A 25569-nucleotide genomic window follows, 5' to 3' on the forward strand; every position below is an offset into this window, starting at 1 on the left:
AGTAGGGGCATGTATGGGAGGCAGCGTATTAATGTTTCTCTCTCACGATGATGTTTCTTTCTCTCTCTCCCTTTTCCTTCCTCTCTCTCTAGAATCAATGAAAAACATATCCTTGGGTGAGAATTAAAAAAAAAAAGAAAAAGTCTCCCATCCTTTGAAGATAGATTCTTTGGCTAAAAGTAGAAGTATAGGTGAGAGCTCTATTCCAAACCAGCTGTTTTTATTTTAATTTGAATTTGGGACCAGGGCTTTTTATAGATCATAATGTAGCCACTTGAATTTTCCAAAGTGTTTGTAGAATTTTCGCATGCACAGTACCATTAAATGGTGGAGGTATATAATTAAGTTTAATTATAAGTTTATCAAAGGAGGCACTTTTTCCAAAAAGAAAGTCATAGAGTGTGGGAGGAGTTTCCCATGTTCTCTCTACCCTTGCTCTAAAAAATAAACCTGTTGACTTACCTTCTTCCCCTGCTGTCATCTTCTGTTTTTATCCCAGCAGCATCTACTTGTTAACAGTTAGTTTTATAAATTCCATTTCCTTTCTTTTTATTCTTGGTAACCTGAGAACCAACATAGTCATCTACCTTTGAGATTTGAGATAAACATTTATTCTTTTTCAGAACAGTACTTAGTATTTGGATAGCATGAAAATAATGTGATGTTTTCACTGATATAATGTTAATATATATAGTGCTAGCGTATAATGCTAATACATAGTGCTAATGGTCGGATTTTTGTTGTTATTGGCACACTTGTCTCTTATTAGCATGTTAAAAATATTAAACTCACAGATGTATGACATTGTTTTCAGTCCTTCAGGCTTATATCGAAAGTCCTCCCAAATACAAGAACTTGAAAGTAAGGGAAACAAGGACTGCCCTTAAATTTTGATATCAGTTTGTTGGGTCTTCAGGTTAGAATGCCTTGACTCTTTAAAGAGGTAAAGGAAGAGTTCCCAGGACTTTAACCCAACTGAGTGATTACCATATGTAAACAGAGGAGGCCAGCTCTAAGGTGGAGGCATTGAAAATGGAAATCCTTACAACAGACACTGGAATTGCCTCTCTACACTTTGTCTCCAGAGCAGAGATTGGTGGCAAATAGTGACAGCCACTGACATCCAGATAGTCTAGTTGCTCCGAAAAGACTTGTGAAATGGCTACACCTGCCCTTGTGCTGGTTTCCCCAGCAACTTTCTGCTGATTACTTGGCTTCCCATGTCTCAGATCTTGCTACTCCCGAAGAAATGCTGGTCCCAGTGATATTATTTCCCATCGCAGAGGAGTTGGTGCTCCAGTCATGCCCAGCGCTGTGTGCTTGGTTAATCTGAGTCTGTTCAAATGATGACTTTGCACTGACTGGTTTAATCAAGGTTCAGGATGTGCAAGACCGGAGCTCCATCACCACCTGGACCGTGGTGAATCGCCAGGGCTGTGAGGCCTCCTGCAGGTGTCTGGCCAGATTGTATCTGGTGGTCACACGCTCCTATCTGCACTCTCTCCAGTAACCACCCAGGGGCACGTGGACAGAGAAATGATGTACAGGAGGTGGTGACAGTTTGTGGGTAGCCTCAAGGCCTGATTCCTTTGGCTGCCTTATTGGTTTTTATGTTTTTTCCCCTCATCTAATTAGAAACTAAACAAATAAACAGACAAATAAGTAAATACTTATTTCAAATCATTTGAAATATAAGTGTTTCAAGGTAAGCACTTAACCCAGAATTGTCAGCTTTAAATCACAGGAAACAAGAATTCAGTATCAAATTAATTTTTTGCTTGAGTTGAAGACTGACTAGGTGTTGGTAGCCAGCATGTTAAGACACTCTACTATCATAGCAACATTTTAGTTTTAAATCTTTGCATTGGTTACAACCAGGGGATTTGTTTTTATAGCCATTGATTTTTCTTCTGAAATTAATATGCTAAGGGATGCATTTAATGATCCATAAAAATATTGACTTTATGTAAAAGAAACAACCAAAGTAAATTAGCATGTATTAATTTGCATATGTGGTCCAGCTCATTAGTCATAAATGTGTTTTCAGTGTAATGCATATTTTCGACTATGTGATATGGTGAGAAGACATGGCTGCCTTTTAAAATTTAGCTTTTTAAGATGACAAGCAGAATTCTGTTTATTCTATGTGTTTTAGGCAAAATATTTTTATAGTTACTGATTTCATAGTGAAAACAGTGTTTTCCATACTTTTTAATCAGAATCCCTCTATATGTGTGGGATGGGGTAGGCAGAGGCAGAGGGCTTGAGGTCTTGGCTGAGGAACTTGGGCTTGTTCAGTGTGTCTAGAGGACCAGCTTCATAGTTTCCAGGATATTGGTTATGTTGAGAACCAGGAGACCTCTGGAGGAAGGATGCAGACTAGGCAAGGTGGCCCTGAGGGTTAATGGCAGTGGTCAGCTTTGGAAGGGAACGCGGGATTTATGCCTAGCACATTGTGTTCTGTCTGGGCCTGGCCTGAGTCCCAGTGGGAAGTGGTACTTTTCAAAACAAAGTATGTGAACACTAACTGGCGTCTGGGGGGATGCTGAAAGCACAGGGCAGTGCTGTTTATGGTCTGCATGGAGCATGTGGGGGGATGAAAGGTGACGCCCCAGTTGGGATTATGGGTGAGTCAAGGACTCAGAGTGGAAGAGGGAGGGACAGGCCAGCATGCTCTGGTAGAGTTCCATCTGGTATTATGACTATTCCTCTGAGTTTCTCATCTGCCCTGGTAGATTACTACTATTCGAGGGTTGGGATATCAGGCCTTATTTCTCTCTCTTATTGTTAAGCACATGGCTTCCCTGACTCACTTGGGGATTAAGTTTGGCTGCATGTTATAGAAAACCTAAAACTGGCTAGTAATGTAGGGGTTGATTTTTCTGCTGCAGCAAGATGCGCAGAGGTTGTGTCCAAGACTGGGGTGGTAGCTCCTCCCTGCCACAGTGTCCCAGGGTCCTTTAGCTTTCTGCTCTGCTTTTCTGTCATTCGCAGGTTTACAAAATGACTCTTGTACCACTGTCATTATGTCTGCCTTGCAAGTAGTAAGAATAGGAAATGGTAAGGTCAAAAGGCCCAGGCCAGCTCTGTGTGCTGCTTTTGTTATTAGGGAAATGGTAGCTTTCCTGGAAGGCCCAACCAGTAAGCCTCTGTTGACAACTCACTGGGCAGAAGTAGGCCATCCTTAGCTGTAAGGCAAATGGGAAAGTTGATGTTTTTTAAAGGAGGGTACATTGCTGCCTGGAGCAAAATTGGTGTTCTGTTGGTAAAGGAGAAAGGACAATGTAGGCAGCTGGCATTGTCAGGCATACTCCCACGTGGAAAAGACGCAGATAACACTTGCCAAATGAGTGGCTTTAACGCTGGACAAGAAGCCATATAGCAGGAGGGAAAGATCAAGATTTAGACCTAGTAATAACGCAGGGATTTTGCTGGAGGCTGCTACCTTCATCAAAAGACTATTTTGAGCATTTAATTTTTAGTCTTCATTAACTTCTTGTGGTTTTTCTTCTCCCCTAGCTTTACTGAGGTATAATTGACAAAAAGTTGTAAGATATTTAAGGTATACAATGATTTCATATATATACTGATATATATATACACATACGTGTGTGTGTGTGTGTATATATATATATATATAATGAAATGATTACCACAGTCAGTTTAATTAACACATCTGTTTGATCTCAAGTTGGGGCATGTGCGGAAGGACCGATCTATGTCCCCCTTTTTTTTCTTTCTCTCTCTCTCCCTCCCTTCCTCCCTCTAAAATCAATTAAAATATATATATTTACCTTAGTCTACTCTTCTACACAAGATGTCCACTTTCAATAAATAATTACCAGGCACATGAAAAGGCAAGCGAAAAAATACCCCAGGAGACAAAGCAATCATTAGAACCAGACTGAGCAATGTCACAGATGTTGGAAGTATCTGATAGGGAGTTTAAAATGACTGTGATTAACTGATCTCTAACAGAACATGTGGACAATATGCAAGATCAGATGGGTCAATAGAAGTTACCCAAACTGAAACAAAAAGAAAAAAAGTAAAATTAACAAGAACAAACCAAACCAAAACAAGAACAGAACATCCAAGAGCTGTGGGATAATATCAGACAGTTGAACATATCTGTTACTGGAATGCCAGAAGGAGATATAAGAGAGAAAATGGGGAAGAAAAAAATATTTGAAGAAAAAAAATATTTGAAGAAATAATGGCTGAGAAATTCTCAAAATTAATGACACCAAATTATAGTTCCAAACATCTCAGAGAATACTAGGCAGGATAAATACAACAAAACAAAACACACCTAGGTATATCACATTCAGACCTCTATAAACAAAAGGAAAAGAGGACATCTTAAAGTCAGAGAAAATAAGACATGTAACAGAAGAACAAAAATAAGAATTACAGCAGAGCCCTCCTTAGAAACTATGCAAGTTAGAATACAATGGAGTGACATTTTTAAAGTGCTGAAAGAGCTGTCAACCCAGAATTCTATACCTAGTGAAAAGCTATTTCAAAAATGAAAGATTTTCTCAAACCAACAAAAGCTATGGATATTTATTGCGAGCATGCATACTTTATGAGAAATGTTAAAGAAAGGTTGTTAGGCAGATGGTTTATGATACCAGATAGAATTTTGGCTGTGTGCAGAGAAATGAAGAATACTGGAAATATATGAAGGTAAAATGAAATTCAGTTTTGTCCATTTTTAATTGCTCTAAAAGGGAACATTGTCCAAAACAAAAATAGTTGCCATGTATTGCCTCTTTCTAACCTACCTTTTAAAATTTATGACAACAATAGCCCAAATAATGGGACCAAGGAGTTAGGAACATACCACAGTAAGGTTTTTACTCTTCATGGAGCAGTATAATACTGTTCAAAGGTAAAGTCTGATTAATTGAAGATGTATATCATAGACCCTCGGGCAAATATTGAGAATAGTTGCTATAACAGAGGTCTGTACACAGTCCACTGGTAACGTAGGAAAGGAACGCCTAAATTATCTTGAAGGAAACAGAAAAGGAGCACTCAGGAAGTGAGTGGAGTGGATTCCTCTAGGAGTCAGAAAAAGGGAGCACTTTAAGTCGGGAGGAATTGCATGTCAGTGTTAAGCAATGTGGAGAATTTGTGGAGCATGAAAGTGAAAGTGTATGATCAGATGGTATAATCAGCACCCTTCCAGAGTAGCTTCAATAAAAGGCCAGGGGAGGTCATTGTAACAAAGGGTTGAGTCACAAACGTAGAAAGCAGAAGAATTGAACATAGGCTGTTTTTAAAAGGAAAAGATGAGAGGGCCGCAGATGGGGAGCTGGAGAGGGGGAAGACGACAAAAGTGTAAAATTGTTGGAGCAAGATATTGAAAGAAGCGAAAGTAATTGGATAAAGTTTAGAGGTGGCAGAATTAGCCAGTGAAAGTAGAAACAGCTCGTTTTTTAAAGATGGGCTAAGAGGAAGGGAGTCGAAGTGAGGAGCCTTTTGATACAGAGAACAGGATGCTGAGCAAGCTCATTCTCAGGAGAGTGAGGCCCAGGAGGGCACAGGTCTTCTGCAAGTCAGAGGAAGGCATTTTCCGAATGTGTTCTGTGGTCTCCTTTCACCAGATCTTGTTTTTTTCTCTTTCTTCTAATACCCTACTGTATTAGTTTTCTAGGGCTGCCTTTACAAAGTACCATGCACTGGGTGGCTTAAAAAAACAGACTTATTTTCTCAGTTCTGAAGACTAGAAGTTCCAAATCAAGGTGTGGACAGGGCCATGTTCCCTCTAAGACCTGTAGGAAAGAATCCTTCCTTACCTCTTCACAGTTTCTGGTGGTTTGTCAGCATCCTTTGGTGTTTCTTGGTTTATAGCTACGGCCTTGCAGTCTCTGACTGTCATCACATGGCATCCTCCCCGTGTGTCTCCAGCATCCCTTGGTGTTTCTTGGTTTATAGCTACAGCCTTGCAATCTCTGGCTGTTGTCATATGGCATCCTCCCTGTGTGTCTCTGTCTTCACATGGTTGTCCTCTTATAAGGGCACCATTCATATTGAACTGAGGGCCCACTCTGCTCTAGGATGACTTCATTTTAACTAATTTCTTCTGCAAAGGTCCTGTTTCCAAATAAGGTTACATTCTGAGGTACTGTAGGTCAGGGCTTCACTATATCTTTTTTGGGGGCACACAGTTCAACTCCTATACCGACTAAGTCTTTGTCCCTCTAGACAAAATTTTCTTCTGGGGAAATTTAACTCAGTATCTGAATTTAACTCATTGAAATGTTACCTCTCACCCGAAGCCTTTCATGAACTTCCTTCCCTGCTGTTCTCTCTCATGCTCAGGAAATAAATTACCTCTCTTATGTGGCTAATGATCTCTGTGTTCAGTGTGGCTCACTCACCTGAGAGCAGAAATCGCCCCCCTACTCCCTGCACCTTGACAGGGCCCGGAGGCCCTTCTTCGTGAAATGGCTTAGGAGGATCTCACAAGCCAGCACCAATCGTCATTTGGGAATTTACAGATAAAGGAAAATTTGGGGATTCAGAATAAAGGAGCCGCAGAATTGATGGAAACTGATCAGGAGAGCTTTCCTGAAAGAGGTGGAATGGTGTGTTGGAAGACTGTAGGAATAGAGAACATTCTAGTCTGTAGGACGGCAGCAGGGTTCGTTTGGAGCGGTGAGCCTCAGGGTCGTCTTCCTTGGTGAGTATGGAGACTGCCTTGCTAATCCTCCTTTCTGCAGTATTTTTAGGAAACGTGATTCAGTTGCATAAAAGGGGAGAAAGTGAAGTAGACAATCTGCAGTATTTGACAGTGCTCTCCTTGTGTCGGAACATAACAGGAGCACAAATGCTAGCGACGAATTCAGGAGCATTGCTTCCGAAGCTGGCCAACAGTAATGGTGAGAAATAATTACAGGGTTTCAGCCCAGTTTAACACATTATGCAAGAAGTGTTAAATGAAGAATGTTTACCTTTCAAACATGCTCTTTTTTTTTTTTCCCCCATACTGAAAAGTACAGAGAGTAATATAACCGGCAGCACTCATGGGTCACTCCCTAGAATTAATAGATATTAACATTATGCCATGTTTGCTTCTGATTTTTTAAAAATGAGAGAAATAAAATATTTCTGATAAATGCACTCTGTTCATCTCTCTTTCCCTCCCCAGAGAAAACCACGATGGTGAATTTGGTGTGCTTCCTGTCACCAAGTATATAATTGTTAAGGTGATGGACTTTTCTTACAGGAACCATCCTTGTTGCAGATGATTTTACTGCTGTCTGGTAGGTGCCATAAAATAAACGAGAAGGCTGCAGCACCCCTGCCAACTGGCTCTCAGCTGGTCATTATGTCTCGACATACGGATCATAAACCGTATTCACTCCCCATAGATAGTCAGGCTGTGTTAATTTTTAATTTTGCATTTTATAGAATGACAGAGACAATTATAATTAACTTATGCCCCCTCCCCCCCTTTTTAAAAATTTTTTAACATTGAAGTCAGAAGTTGCATGTAATTTCCAGGAATGTAGATTAAGCTGATTTAGTTACATTGTTTTCCTAGAAGTATGCTTAAGGAGGAGACATCTAGCCTCCAGGGAGTAAACATTTCACATACACAGTCTTGACTCCTTCCAGGCTGTGAGGTGAAAATAACTAATTCATTCATTTATACCTGCTGTGGACATGCCCCCTGATTTGCTTTACGTTCAGGTTTGGGTAGTTGCTGACCGGAGGGAAAGTTCTGAGCAAAAGTCCTTAAAAGAGGAAGGCCTCAACCCCAGAGTGCCCCGGGGCTCTGTCCTGAACCTGCTTAGCTGCTGTGGTTCTCAACTCGGACAGTGCTTCAGAGATACCTGGGGAACCTGGTGGATGTCCGGTGCCCAGGCTCAGCCAGATAAGCACATGGGAATCCGGGAGGGAGGGGGGGAAGATTCCCATGTCGGTGGCATCTAAGGCTCTCCTGGGGATTCCACCACTTACCACGTTGAGAAGCGCTGCTTGAAAGCATTTGGCATTCCCTGGCCTTCTTCTAGGCTCTTGAACTTGCCATGAGCTTCCTAGTCCCTCTATCAGAACTATTCTCTTAGTTCAAATTGTACCTCTTCAGACAGGCTTTCCTTGACCACCCTATCTAAAATGGTCCCCCTACCCCTCACCAGCTGGACTGAAGCATTGCACCCTATTTATTTCCTTCCCAGCGCCAGAGTCATCTGAAATTGTCTGTTAGTTTGTAATTTGCCTGTTGTCTCCCTTTGCCCCTCTAACATATCAGCCCCCTGAGGGCAGGACCTTCTTGTTTTATCACTGTATTCCTGGTGTCCAGCACAGTCCCTGGCATAATACATACATATAATTGTTAAAATAGAATGAATTCTAATATCAAAGTGTATTGAAGGGCCACTAAACATACATCTAAGTCCTTTCTTTAAATCCTGAAGAAGGGTTAACTTCTCTCCTGAAAGATAACTGTCTCTTTGTAAGTATTTAATCAGAATGTAGGGCAACCCAGTCTTGAATCCAGGCCTGGCCCTGTCTCCTGACCTGGCCCTCAGCATCTGCTCATGCGTAGTAATAATACAGACACAGACACAGTAATAATCAGCATTAAGACGCATTCACACACTTGACCTGATTTGATCCTTTGCTTTGGGATGGGTGTGATCATGCACAGGTGATGAAACGGGCTGAGAGCAGTTAAACAATGTGTCCAAGACCACCTATGTGGTGAGCGGCAGACCTGGAATGCACACCTGTTTGGGGACACCATGAGAGGGATGAGAGGGGCCATCAGGCTTCTCCAGGATTAGGGGGCACTCGCCATCCCTCTCCTCAGTGCTCACAGCTGCTCTCTTGGTTTAAAAACTTGCGGGGAGTGGATAGGATTCTGAGCGGAAATGGAGAAAGAGTGGACAGGTAAGGGGGACAAAGTCTTTTCCCCTCTTTCATGTAGCACCTGTCTTTGGGTGCAGAGCTTGAATCTTTGCTGAGTTCCTTTAATGCAGTGATTTCCACCCTTTTTCACCTCATGGCACACATAAACCAATTACTAAAATTCTATGGCACACCAAAAAATGTATTTTTTTGCTGATCTAACAAAAAAAAAGATATAATTGTGATTCATTCACACTGGAAGGCTATTTTTGTGTTGGCTGTTGTCATTTTTTTTATTTGACAGTCTAAAAGAAAAGAGGTCAGTGCCCCCGTCTAAACAGTCTGGTATTGCATGTTTTAAAAATTCTTGCTGCACACCGGTGGAAAATCGCTGCTTTCGTGTGATGGTTCATGCACACCTTGTGGACGTGACCGTCCTAACTTGCAGGGAATGCTGGGCAGCAGGACTTTTCAGATGAGGCGCTGGAGCTACTTGGCTTTACTTCACTTGGTTGGCTTGTGAAGGCAGCCTCTCCCGTCCTCAGCGCCCTGCTGGGAATGCCCTGCTCATGTAGACCATGGGTTTCAGGAAATGATCCTGAAATTGAGTTGTTAACCAGTGGATCAGTGTCAAAGTGCCTGACTAATAGAGATGAAAACACATCACCTTGACAGGCCGCCCATGTGATGTGATGGATCAGAGCTGCTCCGGCTCTGAGATGGGTGGTGGGCCCATGGGTGCTGAATTTACTAGTGCGTGTGCTTCATAACTTGGATGTATGCACTGCATACATTCCTTTGCATGCAGGAGCTATTGCAGCGTTCAACCATTGAAACGTAAGAAATAAACCAGGATGATGTCACTGTATACCTGGAGCTCAGAACAAAAATAACTGCTGCTCTCTGGGCCTGCCTCCCTCCCCCTCCTCAGCACTTACCTTTGTTACTGCCTCTGCCTAGCTCTTTGTCTTTTCTCAGCCTGGATCTCCAGTGTATTTTTGTTGTTTATATTTAATATAGTTTTGCCCGGCCGGGCGTGGCTCAGCGGTTGAGCATCAACCTAGGATCCAGGAGATCAGGGTTCGATTCCCGGTCAGGGCACAGGCCCAGGTTTTGGGCTGCAGCCAATAGATGCCTGTCTCATCATTGATGTTTCTATCTCTCTCTCTCCCTCTCCCTTCCTCTCTCTGAAGTCAATAAAGATATATTTAAAAAAAAACCCACATAGTTTTAAGGGTGTCTTTGGGGTGGATTTTAAAGTCTTGTTAAACGTTAGTCCTCTGTGACTGAGCAGAGAGACTTTACACCCTGGTGCCTCGGATGGTCCCAGTTTGTGTCTGTTGTCCCAGCACAATTACTAATAGTGACACCTTTGCTCTTAGAAGTGTTCTGGTTTGGATGAGAAACTTCAGAGGTCACCTGCTCCAGCATGATCTTCTCCCCAACTTCCCATTTTCGGTCCCTGAAACTTTAAATAAAAACAGTCCCCATCTTTGATTCTGCATTACTTATATGCAGGCCTGTAGGGCTATTATTCTTCTGGCCACTGACCTATCCCACATGTGTGTGGTTACCTTAGATTAAGCAGCTTTAAAGGAAATAATTGGTAAATTGGTGACTGCTGTGTTATTGGGTCCCTTAGTTCACAGAGCTGTTAACTGGGATTTAAACCTTGTAATTGGCTAGGCTTAATTACACAGTGCTTTTGGACACAGAACTCCTTGAACTGTCAACAAACCAAGAATTTCCTGGCTTTGGCACCAGTATTTCCGTCCACGCTGTTGGTATGCTCAGATCCTGTTTAATTAACCTTATGCTACTTTCCTCTTGAGCTCCTGTCCGGATTTGTCTGCCTTGGGTGATTTGAGTCAGTAGATCAGAGAGGCAGTGGCCTCCTGTTGGCTGGACCCCTTGGTGCTGGTAGGAGCTTCCACAGGGTCTCCCCTCTGCCTTATCCTCACACATCCTTAGGGTTAGGAGTTTCCTTGTTGCAAAGTATTTTTAACGTTTGGATCATCTATGGTGTTGATTTCACTCAGATAAGATGGGGAGGGAGCCCCGGCCGGTTTAGGTCAGTGGTTAGAGCATCGGCCCGCAGACTGAAGGGTCCCAGGTTCGATTCTGGCCAAGAGTGCGTGCCTCGATTGCGGGCTCGATCCCCGACCCCAGTTTGGGGCACGTGCGGGAGGCAACCAATCAATGTGTCCCTCTCACATCAGTGTTTCTTCCCCTCTCTCTTCCCCCTTCCAGTCTTTCTGAAAAGCAATGGAAAAGGTATCCTTGGCTGAGGATTTAAAAAAAAATAGATGGGGAGGGAAGTGAGGGCCCACCACACAAGGCCTTGTGCTTGGCGTCACACTCTGGGGGGACCCTGACCTCTGGGTGCCCTGGGGTGCAGCCACCGCGGCAGGCATTTATTACTGCCTTTCCTTCTTCCCCCATTAAAGTTACTCCCCTTCTTCCCTCGTGCTGGGAGGCTCACAGAGATCCTGCGGGGTGTCCTGTGGACTCGAGGCTCGGAATAGGCTGCTCTAAGCCTGATCCAGTGTGTTCCCGCGTCTGGCTTTAGTGCTTGTGCTTTTCACATTCTTGGTGGCCTCGTGGCCGCAGCCGACTGCTCCGAGAGGTGACCGTCAGCCTCCATGGCAGTTTTCCGTTTAGGAAGTAACGTTTCCTTTGAAGACGTGGAGGAAATTCTGTTCCTCACAACACAGATACGGAAAGAGCTGGGCTTTGGTTCACACACCACAGGGACAACGACCTTCTGCCCTATTGTGAAATCCCTTCGGAGCTGGGAACAGAATTATCCCAATTCAAATGAACTCAATATGAAAGTGGGTGGGGGGTTGGTGGGCTCACTGACAGGCAAGAGGGGTTTACACAAGGCTCCTCCATGCTGTGGCTTACTTTATAAGGGCCGTGGATGATGGGGCGGGGCAGAGAGAGATTAGAAATCTATTTTTAAATGGAAAAACAAGATGCTGTTAGTGGTGCTTTGGAAAAATCCACCTAACCCCCACTTAACAGGGGTCTAGGAGGGTGTGTGACTCAAATGCTCTGCTACTTTTCTTCTCCTTGGCAGCACATTAATTTATGCCTTGTTTTTCCAGGAGCTGGAGAGGTGAGGGGAGAGGAAAGAGGGAGAGAAGAGAGGGAGAAGGACCAACTGAATTGCCCAATTAACCATTAAATTCAGAGCATCCTGGTGCTTTCATTCATTCAAAACTTTATATAATTCTCCCATGTGCAATGTCATGTGTTAGTCTTACTGGGGGCTAGAAAAACAGATCAGAAAAAAATTTCAAAAAAGCAAATCAAAATAATCAGGAGCTGATAGCTGGGAAGATGGAACAGCCAGATATCCGCACACTGTATCTGAGGCTTCTGAAAGGGACTCGTGAGATGAGGCGAGAAAAGCAAGTCTCATCCTGTGAATGGGCAGCTTCCTAGAGAACACCGTTCACTGTAATTTACCTTGAGAAGAACTGAAAGTAGCCATACCTACGGGCTCCAGGTTTGGACTTTGAGCTGGTCTTGGTTTAGAATATGTTGTTTTAAATAAATGAATCTGATAAACTTTGTATCAGTCGGTGAGACTCATGAAGCCACAGGAGGACTCTGTAGTTGGTTAAACCTTGTTTCCCTGCAGGAGGCTGTGCAGTCTGTAGTAATCAGTCCTCCAGTTAACTGAGGGTCTTACGAGAAGCAAGGCCCTTCTTATGACATAACAACCTTGAGTGACCTACCTTCCAGATTTCCCGGACTTGCATGGTTTGGTTACTAGATCAGAAAGGCCTTGTGTTGGCTGGACCCCTCAGCACTGGGAAGAGCTTTTCCCTGTCCTTCCTTTTTCTCACCCATCCTTAGGGTTACAAGTTTCCCTCTTGTAAAGTATTTTTAGCTTGAAGACTGTCCACGGTGTTGATTTTGATCAGATAAAATACAGAGGGAGGTGAAAGCACACCAGGAGGGAGGCTGGGGAAGGCGAGTAGTGGAGGAGAGGCATCTGGTCCTTGGCCCTGGTCTAAGTGGGGGATGCTGCATGGCTGGGTAACACTTACCCTCTGTAGGGGAGACTCTGAAGCCCAGTGCCTTTTCTCCTAAACTAGATCCTTGGCAGCTCAGTCCTGTCTAGAAGAAGCCATTGATGCGGCATCTGAGGTGTTTGATGTGTGTCTTGAGGATGAGGTCTGCGGCGGACACATGGAGCTAGGGAGAGGATGGGAGAAGATGTGCCTCCTGATGGACTGGGCAGTATGCGTCAGGGTCCGAGGGGAAAATCCCAGGTGAATACATGACACATCGGTGGCTTAGTTTGGCTGGAGGGTTTGGAGGGAGAAGGGGAGTGGTTGGAAGGTGGGAAAGGGGTTGGAGCAGATGCAGACGAAAGAGTTTGGACTTTATTCAGGTAACAGAGATCCACTGAAGACTTCTGTGAAGGGCTAATATATGACCAAAGCTCCATTTTCAGGAGATTAATCTTGCATTGGTGGATGGTGGGAAGAAAGAACTTCTGTTAAGAGACTCTATCACGAAACTTAACCTCAAGATTAGTATGTCTGCGGAGATTAGCTTGTGCAGCGTATATTAGTTTGTTGTGTTTGATGTTATTGTCCTGTAGTTAAAAGCATGGAGTCTGGAGCCAGCCTGCCTGGATTCAAAGCCCAGCCTCCCCACTTATTAGCCATGAGACCTTCGGTAAATTACTTAACCTTTCTGTGCCTCCGTGCCTGCCACCCGGGATGTGTTAACGTCGTCATCCTAATCATCACTATCCAGTAACATTTATTTATAGCAAATTAAGTGTCTTTACTTCACAGACATATAGAATCCTTTTAGTATCCTAAGTACACCCCCTTAGGAATTGCATTTGGCTGACAATAACAGCTGCCCTCAACTCCACCCCAGTACATGCTCTTAAACTCCGAAGGGTTTGTTTCCTTAACATAACAAGAAGACTGGAGGCAGACACTTGCTGCCTTAGCTTTGGTGTCTTAAAGAGGTGAGGGTAACTGAGGTTCTCTTGCTTGAGCTCCTTCCTTCATGGGCTCAAGGTGGCTGCTGCGGCTCCAGCCATCGTGTCTGGCTCACTGAAGCAACAGGAGTGAAGGATGGGAGGTCAAAAGGGTACCTGCAAGTTGATGGATAAACTCGCTTTAAAACGCCTTCCCAGAAACCCCACCTAAGGACTTCTAATATCTGTTGGCCATCTCTATCTTCAAGGGATGTTGGGAAAGGTAATTTTCTCCGGGCATTTTGCCCGCCTCAGAAATACAGATGATCTTTTCATTGGGTTGTTTGTCTTCTTGGTGTTGAGTAAGTTGTTGTATAAGTTTTTTGTATATTTTGGAAATTAACCCCTTATCAGATGTACCATTGGCAAATATGTTCTCCCATTCCGTGGGTTGCCTTTTCATTTTGTTGATGGTCTCTTTTGCTGTGCAAAAGCTTTTTAGTTGGATATAGTTCCATTTGTTTATTTTTTCCTTTGTTTCCCTTGCCCGAGTTGATATATTGGCAAAAATATTGCTACAAGAGATGTCTGAGATTTTACTGCGTATGTTTTCTTTTGGGATTTTTATGATTTTGTGACTTACGTTTAAGTCCTTTATCCACTTTGAGCTTATTCTGGAAATTATTATGCTAAGTGAAATAAGCCAGCAGAGAAAGACAAATACAATATGATCTCAGTTATATGTGGAATCTAATCAACAAAGTAATTTAACAAAGTAGAAACAGAAACATAGATACATAGAACAGACCGATGGCCGTCAGAGGGTTGGGTGAAAAAAGGTGAAAGGATTAAGCAAAATATGTATGTGTATGATACATAGACACAGGCAACAGGGCAGTGATAGAGGGAAAGGGGGGGCGAGAGGAGGTAGAAGCGGGCAAAGGGGCATAAGTGGGGACGGAGGGAGACTTGACTTTGGGTGGTGAGTGCGCAATGCAGCGTGCAGATAATGTTTTATTGAGTTGTACACTTGAAACCTGTATGGTTTTATTAACCAGCATCACCCCGATAAATTCAATAAAAAATACAGATGATCTGTTTCTTAGGAAAAAGGGAAGGATGGATATTGCATGGGCAGCCGGCAATCTCTGCCACAGTGGGCCCTCACTTCAGGAATTTTTGTCTGTCTCTAAGTTAGCAGTTGATTGCCTTCTCCAGACTGACAGCTTCTGGTAGTCCAATCGTTGATGTTTTTTAGCATATGTTAAGTTTTTGCTTTTAAGAAGTTTGTTCAGGAAAGAAAAGACAGGAAAAGATGGGAATTAGGATGTTTTAAGCTTTCTTAATTGTTAGTATAAGTATAGGAGGGGTTTTTAGTTTATAACTAAAGATACACTCTGTCTGTTACATAATAAATGCTCCCTAATTAATGGCGAGGAAGGCTTTGTCGTGTGGTCCATATCCTATCACATTTCTGTGCATAAACAGGTTGGCAGTAATATAAAAAACACTATCGATATCATCACGAACCGCAGAGAAGGAAGGAAATTAGCCTGATTCTGTAGATAAGAAAGAGTATCAGGCAAGGTTTATATGTAAGGAAGAACCATGGCAACACATTAAAAAGACTTTTTTAACCTCAAGTCAAAGTTGAAAGCAAACCCATGAACAGTAACTACTGAGATCAGATACTTGGAAAATAGGAGGGTTAGGTTTTAGGCCTAGATCTGCAGAAAATGATTTACATAATTTAGGATGAAAAAGGTGAAGGGATTAAGCAACCCCCCCCCCCCAAACAAACAAACAAATAAAACTCTTAGACATAGACACCAGTACAGTGATTACCAGAGGGAAAGGGGGGTGGGGGAGGTAGAAGAGGGTAAATGGGGGTAAATGGTGATGAAAGGAGACTTGACTTGGGGTGGGGAACACACACACAGTATACAGATGGCGTATTATAGGATTGTACACCCGAAAAACCTAGATCATTTTATTAACAAATGTCCCCTTAATGAATTCAATAAAAAAAATAAAAAGAAGAAAAAAATAACTTATCTTCTTTGTGACCAGGAATCGAACCCTGATCGCCTGGATTCTAGGTCGACGCTCAACCGCTGAGCCACGCCCGGCCGGGCCATCTTAACCATCTTTAAGTGTACAGTTCAACTGCATTAAGTACATCCGTATTGTGTAACTATTACCGTAATTCATCTCCAGAGCTCTTCATCCAGCAGAACTGAAACTCTGTACCTATTAAACAATAAATTCTCATTCCCCCACCCCCAGCCCCTGGCAACCACCGTTCTACTTTGGCTCTATGAATTTCTACTTTAGATACCTCACATAGGTGGAATCAGACAGTATTTGTCCATTTGTGACTGGCTTATTTCACTTAGCATAATGTTTTCAAGATTCATCCATGCTGTAGCATGCCTCAGAATTTCCTTCCTTTTTAAGGCTGAATAATATTTCATAGTATGGATATACCACATTCTCTTTTTTTACCCATATGTCAGTGGATGCGTGGGTTGCTTCTACCTGTTGGTTATTACAAATAATGCTGCTATGAACATGATGTACAAATACTATTTCTTTGAGACTCTGCTTTCAATTTGGGGGGAGTATAAACCCAGAAGCAGAATTGCTGGATCATGTGGAATAGCCACACTGTTTTCTGTAGCAGCTATACCATTTCACATTCCTGCCAACAATGCACAAGGGTCCAGTTTCTCCACATCTTCACCAACAGTTGTTATTTTCTGTTTTATGGTGTGTGCTTTTTAATAGTAGCCATCCTAAAAGGTGTGAGGTACCTCCCTAAGTTTTAAAGCAATATCGGCTGTGCCTTCAGGTTAACTTCTCTTTGAATCATTGCTTCTCTGCTTAATCCTTGTGCCTCCTTGGGCAGGTTACTTAGCCTGTGGGCCTCAGTTTCATTTTCTGTACAATGTAAATGTCTTTATGGAAGGGTTGTATGGGTATTGATGGAATAATGCCCTATGCTTTGTGTCCACTCAAGTATTAATTTTATTGCCCTAGAAAAGCTAAAGACTAACAGATGTACATTATTGTTAACATTCCTATTGCTTCTAGCTGTAGGTTTCTTCCCATATCCTAACCCCAAAACACACTGTTTCCAAGTGTTATGGTGGAAAGAGCATTGATCTTGGAGCCAAAAGTCGTGGAACTGAATTCTAGCTTTTCTACTTTCTAGTTGAGGGACCATGGGTGGATTTCTGGGTCTTATTTCTTTACCTGTAAAAGTAGCATAGCCAGTGGGCACCACATGGGACTGGTCATTTGCAACTACCCCCCCCCCCAATTAGATTTTTTCCAGCTTTATTGAGATGTTGTAGACATATAACACATGTAAGTTTAAGATGTACAGTGTGATGATTTGATACAGTATATATTGCAAAATGAATATCACAATAAGGTTAGTTAACACTTCTATCCTCTCACCTGATTACAATTTGTGTGTGTGTGTCTGACTGGTTTCACTTAGCATAATGCCCTCAGTGTCCATCCATGTTGTTGGAAATGGCACGATTTCCTTTTTTATGGCTGAATAATATTCCATCGTATATGTATATACCACATTTTCTTAATCCATTCATCTGTTGACAGACACTTAGGTTCTTTCTGTGTTTTGGCTATTGTGAATTATGCTGCAGTGAACATGGAGGCGCAGATGTCCTTTAGAGAGAGTGCTTTCATTTCCTTTGGACATATCCAGAAGTGGGATTCCAACAGCCTACATTTTGCTGCCACTTTGTAACTTTCCATTCATTCTTTACCCCCCGAAGTTCAAGCTTCCCTGAAAACTTCTCTCACCCTCTCACCTTGACTTTCTAATTAGCAAATCGGAGATGCTCTGGGTCCCCACCATTACTTTTTTGCAGCATTTGACAGTATTTATCACTCCATTTTTGTTGTTGTTTTATTTTAATTTTATTAAATTTATTGGGTGACATTTGTTAATAAGATTATATACGTTGCAAGTGTATATTCCTATGATACATGGTCTGTATATTGCATTGGGTGCCCACCACCCAGTCAAATCATCTTTCCTCACCATATATTTGACCCCCTTTACTCTTTACTACCCCCCACCCCACTCCCTTCCCACTGGTAACCACCATAACGTTGTCTGTGTCTCTGAGTTTTAGTTTTATATCCTACCTTTGAGTAAAATATGGTTCTTAGCTTTTTCTGACTTATTTCGCTTAGCATAATATTCTCAAGGTCCACCATGTTGTCACAAGTGGCAGTGTTTCATCTTTTCTTCTGGCTGAAGAGTATTCCGTAGTATGTATGTACATTTTCTTTATCCAGTCACCTACTGAAGGACACTTTGGTTGTTTCCAAGTCTTGGCCACTGTGAGTAATCCTGGAATGAACATAGGAGTGCATATATCTTTGCAAATAAATGTTTTCAAAATTTTTGGGTAGATAGCCAGAAGAAGGATTGCTGGGTCATATGGTAGCTCTGTTCCTGACTTTTTGAGGAACTGCCATGCTGTTTTCCACAGTGGCTGTGCCAGTTCTAGACCTTCCCCTTCTGTTCCTGGGACACCGTATCCTGTTGATTTCCCTTCCCCTTCGGATAGTTCTCTCGGCCTCCGGTTTCTCCCCTTCCTCTGCTCCTTACTCTCTCCAGGAGGGACACCCACCACATACTTTCTGATGACCCTTAAATCTATTTCCAGACCTTTTCTGAACTCCAGACTCTTCCTTACAACTCCCTTCTGAGCTCCTTAAGGTCGACGTGTCCCAAAGCGAGTTCGTTACCTCCTGCCGCACTCTGCCCCGGTGAGGGCCTCCGCGCAGCGGGCGCACAGCGTGGCGCTTGCTGCCACTCCGTCCCCGGGAATGCCGGTGCCACTCAGTCTCTGATGCCCATCCCAGCCCAGCTGCACCTGGTCCCGTCTCTGGGTTTTTCTGTCTGTCAGTCTTGCTCTTCCTCCTGTTCTACTTCTGCCCGGCCCTGGGACCTTGTGCCTTGTTACCTTGCGGGGGATATGGCCAGACGTTCCCGGTGCTGATCTGGCTGATTGTCCCGTCTGGACCCCCTCCAAGTTCATTACTGTCCCCCTGCCTGGATTCCCTTCGTGGAGATCGTTCCCACCCTTCATCTTCTACCAAGGCCAGAGATCCGGGTGTCATTCCCGACTCCTCCTCGTTCCTTTCGCCTGTGACCCACAGGTAAGGGTCACTCTGACTCTGAAACTGCTTCTGTGTGGCTTCCAAGTCCTCACCTCCTGCACTTTCACTGCCGTTTTCCTTCTCAGAGGCTGTGCTCATCTCTCTTTGTAGCCCCTTAACTAGTTGTTCTGTCTTCACTTTCGCCTCTGACTAGCCACCCTTCACTCTTGCTAGGCTGTATGGTGCCGATGCTCTCAGTGGCTTAAAACTTGAGTGTCCCCTTGTTTGTGGTATCAAGGGCCAGTTCTGTGAGTGGCACCCACAGGCCCTCTGCGATCGGTTCTCACCTTCATCTCCTGCCGCTCAGCCTCCTTCCCTTTGAGCCGCGCCAAGCCACTGTGGGCTGCTTTTCGTGCCTGGGCTCATTTTCACGCCCTGCTTTCTGCCTGGGAGGCTCCCTTTCCCCCTGTCTTCCTGGGAGATCCCCGCTCACCACTGAAGGGTCGGTTCACTCAGACCCCTCCCTGTCGCAATGAGAGCAGCGGACACCTGCATGGGCTTCCTGTGTGCCAGGCGCTGTTCCAGGTGCTGTACATGAATGAATTTGCCGAGTGCTCACAACCCTCTCGTGGCACCTATAGGGTCAGCACCGTTAGTACCACTCTCACTTTACAATTGGGGGTCAGAGGCACAGAGAGGTTAAATGTCTTACTCAGGGTCACACAGCTAGCAAGTAGAACATTGGCTGTGTCAGACAGAGGCAGCCGCTTTTTCCCTGTGCCGCCCGCCCCCACCTGAATCATATCCATCTCTCTCGCAGCGTTTAGTATGTGCTCTTCCAAGTATACAACCCCTTGAGGGCAGGCCTGTCTGTAAGTCGTACTGTGTTCCTGGTGCAGGGACCCAACTGGCCCATTTCTGTATCTCCATGGTCTAGTGAAGTGCCTGGCACATGGTTCATACTCATCAAATATTTTTTTGAAAGAATAACCTAAGGCATATAATGAATTTTATTAGTGGGATAAATGATTAGTGAAATATTTTGTAAAGTGTAAAGCAGGGGTCAGCCAGCTATAGGCCAGTCTGGCCTGCTGCCTGTTTTTGCACTGCCCACAAACTAAGAATGGGTTCTACACATGAGTATTTGCAGCCCGTCTGATGATAGGGAGCACTGACTCTAAACCCCAATTAAGTGACACGTTATCCCTTCCCAAATAATTCAGTTCTTCCTCATTCGTTGATCTGTGTGATATTCAATTGTTGTTACTATCTTTTGAATTTTATCAATAACGAAGTTGAAGAAATTTGTGTGCTCTTTGGTTATATGAGTTCCTACATAATATCCATAATTTTTTCTCTTGGCCTGAAAACCCCTGGCCTTTTACTAGAAAGGTTTGCTGATCCCTACTCAAAGTGATATTTAAATAACAATGCTTATTTTTGGTTGTTATATTATTTTTTTATGTCTAAAGTATCTAATAAAATATTAAAATTACTTTAATCTGAAAAAAAAAAGCTGTTCCTGTTATTGGTATAATGTATTATGACGGGGGATATAAAAAAATGTAAAATATTTCGGGCATACTTGTGTGGTTAAATGGGATAAAGTTTGTGAAGCATTGGGCAGCAAGTACTAAACAAATGTCATTTTCTCTTTCTTGCTTCTAGACCTAATTCAAGGTAACACATAATTGGTTGGTTTGAGGGTAGGTGACTTAAAAAATATGGTGCATGATCTCTTGTTTCACTAGGTTTTACTGGGGGTGAAGTTAGTAAGTCGTGTTTAAGACAGATTGTATAAAATTTAGATCAGGGACGGAATCTTTTTCACATTTTTATATCTCCAAATTCCTGATGACAGTGACCTGGACTGTAGGATGTCTAATTATTCATGATGCCTTGGAAAAAGGCAAAACTCAGCAGGAGCCACAAGCAATACTTTGTACACATTTAAAAAAAGAGTATTTATAGGCTTATGTATTCATTTTTGCTACTGGCCTTGGATCTTTAAAGTCTTTAAAAATTTATATTCAGAGTGTTTTTCTGTTCATTTTTTATTTTATTAAGAGGAAACTATAAATAAAACTGAACAATGCCATCGTTTTTCATTAGCTGTAATGGCTTTGTGACAGGATGAAAGCTCATGCAGTGTAATGCTTGATTTTTTTTCTTCCTCAAATGCTGCCAAGCTAGATCATTTAGAAATATTACAAAAATCTTCTGTACTGAGGAAAAAGCTTTTGACTCCAAATTAAAAAAAAAAAGAGCATTTACATTACATCATGTGAAACCTTGTTAACTTTTGGAAACTACTCTAATCACACATATTCCTTTGTCTTTACATTATTGTTTCTCTTATATTCACAATCTCTGCTGAAGCTGGAATGTAGCCTCCAAAATGATTTTAGAAATCTAAGGGCCAGTGTTTTTATTTTATCATGCTTCATATTTACCTTGAATTAAAATCTGTATTTCTTAAGTTACGATACTGGGAGCCAATTTTACAGTCATTTAATTTATTTTTAGCCTTTTTATTGAGGTGGGATTGGTTTATAGTATTATGTTTCATGTGTGCAACATTAGAATTTGACATCTAGTTTCCATCTGTCACCACACAACTGACCCCCTTACCCAGTTTGCCCTCCCTCTACCCCTCATTCCTTCTGGTAACCACTGACCTGCTGATCTGTTGTCTGTCTCTATGAGTTCTTTTTCATTTTTGTTTTTTATATTCCACATATGAGTGAATTTGTACTATGGTATTTTTTGGGGGGAGGTCTTGACTTATTTCACTTAGCACAATACCCTCAAGGTCCATGCCCATTGTTGCAGATGGAAGGATTTCACCTTTTTATGGCTGAGTAGTGTTCCATTGTATACATCCACCACATTTCCTTCATCCATTCATCCATTGACAGGCACTTTGTTTCCATATCTTGGCTATTGTAAATAATGCTGCATGAACATAGGTGTGCATATCTTTTTGAAGTATTTGTACAGTCATTTTAATTGAAACAGTTTAGGCCTGAAAGGGGCCAACCACCTGTTTACAAAGAAGAAAGTGAGGCCAAGAGAGAAATTATGAAATACACTCGTGGTCATACAATTAGATAGTGGTAGAGCAAAGATAACAACCAGGCAAACCCCTGTGCTAAAATTTCCTAGTTGAAATGTTTTCCTTTTTGTAAATCTTCAAGGATGAAATCGTCCAGAAACTTGAGTGGGAAAAAATAATAGAAGTCCAAATTCTTATTTTTGAAATTAAGTTATGATTTAAATTGTTTCTACTTCTATAGAAACTTGAAAGTAAGTCAGTGGCTTTAGGAAACAAAAACCTAACAATGTACTATGAAAATGCACTGAATCAATGTTTCTATAGACAGATCATCGTCACAGTGTTAGGTGATGTTAAAATACTAGATTCTAGGCATTCAAATACAGAGCGAATGGGGGAACTTGTCAGCCCACAAGGTTCTCGTCGTCTGGTCTCCTGGGCTTGTCAAATGGAGGGACTTTGGCCATTTGCAGACCTGGTGCCTCTATGTGCCATCTTTTGCTGCAGAAACTCTTGGGGACTTTGTGGGTTTGTGCAGTGGATTGTTTTAGAAAATAACCTGTAAATCTGTGCCTTTTTCTTTTCTTTCTTCTTTTTATTAATGAGCTTTTTAAAAGACAGTTGCCTGCATTTGCTTAAGAGCAAATTGGGAATAGCTGAGTAACTACAGAAGGGCTCGGAGCACATAAAGGAGGTGATCACTTCTAGCAGTTTATTTAACATTTAAGGAAACCCATCCTCTTTCACATTCTAGAAGGTCTCATGGACACTATTTCTAAAAGCTGTAGTGCTGTAGGCAATATGAATAAATATAGTGTTTGCCCAGGAAAGTCACTGCGTCTGCCAGTCCTGGCTCTAATCCCAAGTCATCAACACCATGATCTTTGCGATATGCAGCTGTCTCGATTTTGGTTTTTTAACTTTTTGAAAAATTAAGAGAGTTGAGCTTTCTACAGTTGGTCATTAAAGATAACTCAGTGATTTGTTTCGGAATGCAAGACTTGAAATGAGGGCAGCTCTCTCTGCAAACCAAGAAGCATTAAGCAAGGATAGTCATTAATACTGTGCTTACCGCACTTACGTGGATAGTTGCCAATAGCATCACCATTTTCTGGAACACTGTGTTCTCATTCTAGTTTGTTCATCTGTTGTATCTTTCTAGCCAAAAGTAAGTTGAAAGTTGTGAAAATATCAGGTGAATTTGGGGCCAATTAGTTGTTTCAAATCACAAAGTTACTTTTGCAGAATTAATTTACTCATTAATGGTGTGTGGTTGCTCCTGGAAAATGTTCACAGTGTAAAAATATTTATTGAGAACCTCAGTGTGCATGTTAACTCAGTTACTGAGTTCGAGGAGAGACAGGTGGCAAATGCCAGTAGAGACTGGCCAGTCCTTAATAAAGCTGGAGTGAGATGAGTGTCAAGTCTGGGTGATCAGGGCTGGGGCTGGCTTCAGGGCACAGTTGTATGGGCTGGTATCAAAAGTGGTGATCACAGACTGGTAAGAACTAAAGACTTGGATGTGAACAGGGGCTCCCCATAGGAGAAGATAGCCCAAGGAAAGTGTTGGATAGGGAACTGAGTCAGCTGGGCAGGCATCAGGTAAGGCATGACCAAGACTGAAGATGTGAGAGGAGGCAGTGCTAGTCATGGCCCAGGCAGTCAGATGGAAACCCTTTAATGCAAGGACTTAGTTACAAAAGTCTTTGGAAGATCTGAAAGCCAAATAGGGAATGATGAGGTCACCCAGAGATTAGCAATAGCAGGAAACCACTAACACCTCTGAGGCTGGTGGAAGAAAGAGAAGGGGGGGTGGGCGTGTTGCTACCAGAAGCCAAGAGCTGGATCTACATGGAACCTGCCAGAAGTAGCTGGGACCATGGAGGGAAGGCCCATCTGGTAGGAGTGGAACCATGTGGAAGAAAAAAACCACTGCTGGAGATACCATCCAACATAGAGAAAGCAAGGGGCTTCTTTCTCTCTCCTCTCCTTCAGCCTCCCACCTAAATCTAGCTGGAGCCAGTAGGCAAGAGAGTCTGGAAAGGTAGTTTGTGAGGCGAGAAGGATCATGGGGGGACTGTGGGAGGGGAAGGGCAGGGAATGGATCCAGTTGTAAACAGGCAGACCACCAGCACACAGGCCCAAGTCTGGGGTGGGACTGGGGGGAGGCTCCCTTGTGCTGAAGGGAGGCCATAGCCCAATGGATCCCACTGGAGCAGCAGAACAAGACTTTCACGGAGGGTTAAAGAGCCTGGAACATTGGACTTCCGTGATTTCCCGCGGCTTGTGCCCGAGGGCCCTTCTTGTGTCGGGTGACTGTTCCCTGGCCCCCTGGAAGCTCAGCCCCACTTGGGGAGGTCGCACTGTTTTCAGGCAGCGGGCGCTTGTTAGGTTCCTACCCCATGCGAAGGCTCCGCAGCTGGCCTTTGACCTGGACTCGCAGAAACCTCTCTGTGAGTGGGTGAAACTCTCTGGATGAGTGATGAAGAACCCTATAACCATAAGTAAAAAGTTCTGTATAGAAACGGTCTTCTCGTGCCTTTGTGTCCTGGATGGCTATTATAGAAGCAATGTGTTTCTGAGTTAGTCATGTAAATTCTCAACCACGAGTTAGGGCATCTTCTGGCCTCTGTCCCCCTTCCAGTCACTCTATGTGGGAAAAATGGCCATTTTAATCATCGCTGTCGTCATTGTGACCATCTCCATGTCGTCATCACAGACTCTGAATACACTGTAAGTAGACCATGGTATTGCCCGCATTGCGGAGAGGGGGTGAGGTGAGCTGAGTTCAGCTGTCTGTAACCGTGTGATGATCATTTGTGGAATTGTCCCTATGTACCAGGCACTGCGCTGTAAGAATAGTTACGCAGTGGCTCTCAAAGCTCAGCATGACTCGGGGTCACCTTCGGGGCTTCTGAAACGCAGATAGCTGCTTCCACTCAGGGCCTCCCTCTCCGTTTCTGATTCAGCAGGTCTGGAGTAGGGCCTGGTCACTGGCATTTCTCGCTAGTTTCCAGGTTGTCCTGGTGCTGCTGGTCCTGGGACACACTTTGCACTAGTGCCTTGGCCCTTTACCAAGGCAGGGATCGTTACCTCGATCCTCCAGCAGAGCAACTGAGGCTTAAAGAGGCCGTAGAACTAGTTAAAGGCAGGTGGCTGAGAAGTGGTGGGTGGTCATTGTTTGGGTCAGATGTTGGTGTCCCCCAGGGCTTTGTTGTGGCTGGACCGATGGCTGCCATCCTCAGTGGACCAAGCCATGGCCACCTGTGGAATTTGTTGTTTGGTCTTACAGCCCTAGTCAATTTCTTTCTTATAGTTTATTCTGTGGTGAAAGTAAATTGGTGGGTTACATTAAAAAAAAAATTGGATCTTGTTTGGACTGGTTAGTGGACTTTTACTTTTTGGTACAAATGCCCCTCCTGATTGAGGCTGGTGGGTTTTCTGAGGCCGTGAGACCTTGCAGCCCTGCTCAGGGCATTCAGGGAGGGACCCTCAGCACGACCAGCTGACCTCTGCTGGGATTTTCCAGGGGTTAGTGGGACACCTGGGA

The 25569-nt window shown here is 43.3% G+C and overlaps 1 protein-coding gene and 1 pseudogene across 2 annotated transcripts in view; one reads left to right on the plus strand and one right to left on the minus strand.

The window, feature by feature from the left end:
* LOC107523929 (keratin, type I cytoskeletal 18 pseudogene) overlaps positions 1-19123 on the minus strand; it is a 59019-nt pseudogene extending 39896 nt beyond the window's left edge.
* CSGALNACT1 (chondroitin sulfate N-acetylgalactosaminyltransferase 1) overlaps positions 1-25569 on the plus strand; it is a 268050-nt gene that overhangs the window by 25914 nt on the left and 216567 nt on the right. The gene's annotated exons all lie outside the window — the stretch shown is intronic.

This window comes from Miniopterus natalensis, chromosome 2 (genome assembly GCF_054644295.1).
Source record: "Miniopterus natalensis isolate mMinNat1 chromosome 2, mMinNat1.hap1, whole genome shotgun sequence".
Classification (NCBI taxonomy): Eukaryota; Metazoa; Chordata; class Mammalia; order Chiroptera; family Miniopteridae; genus Miniopterus; species Miniopterus natalensis.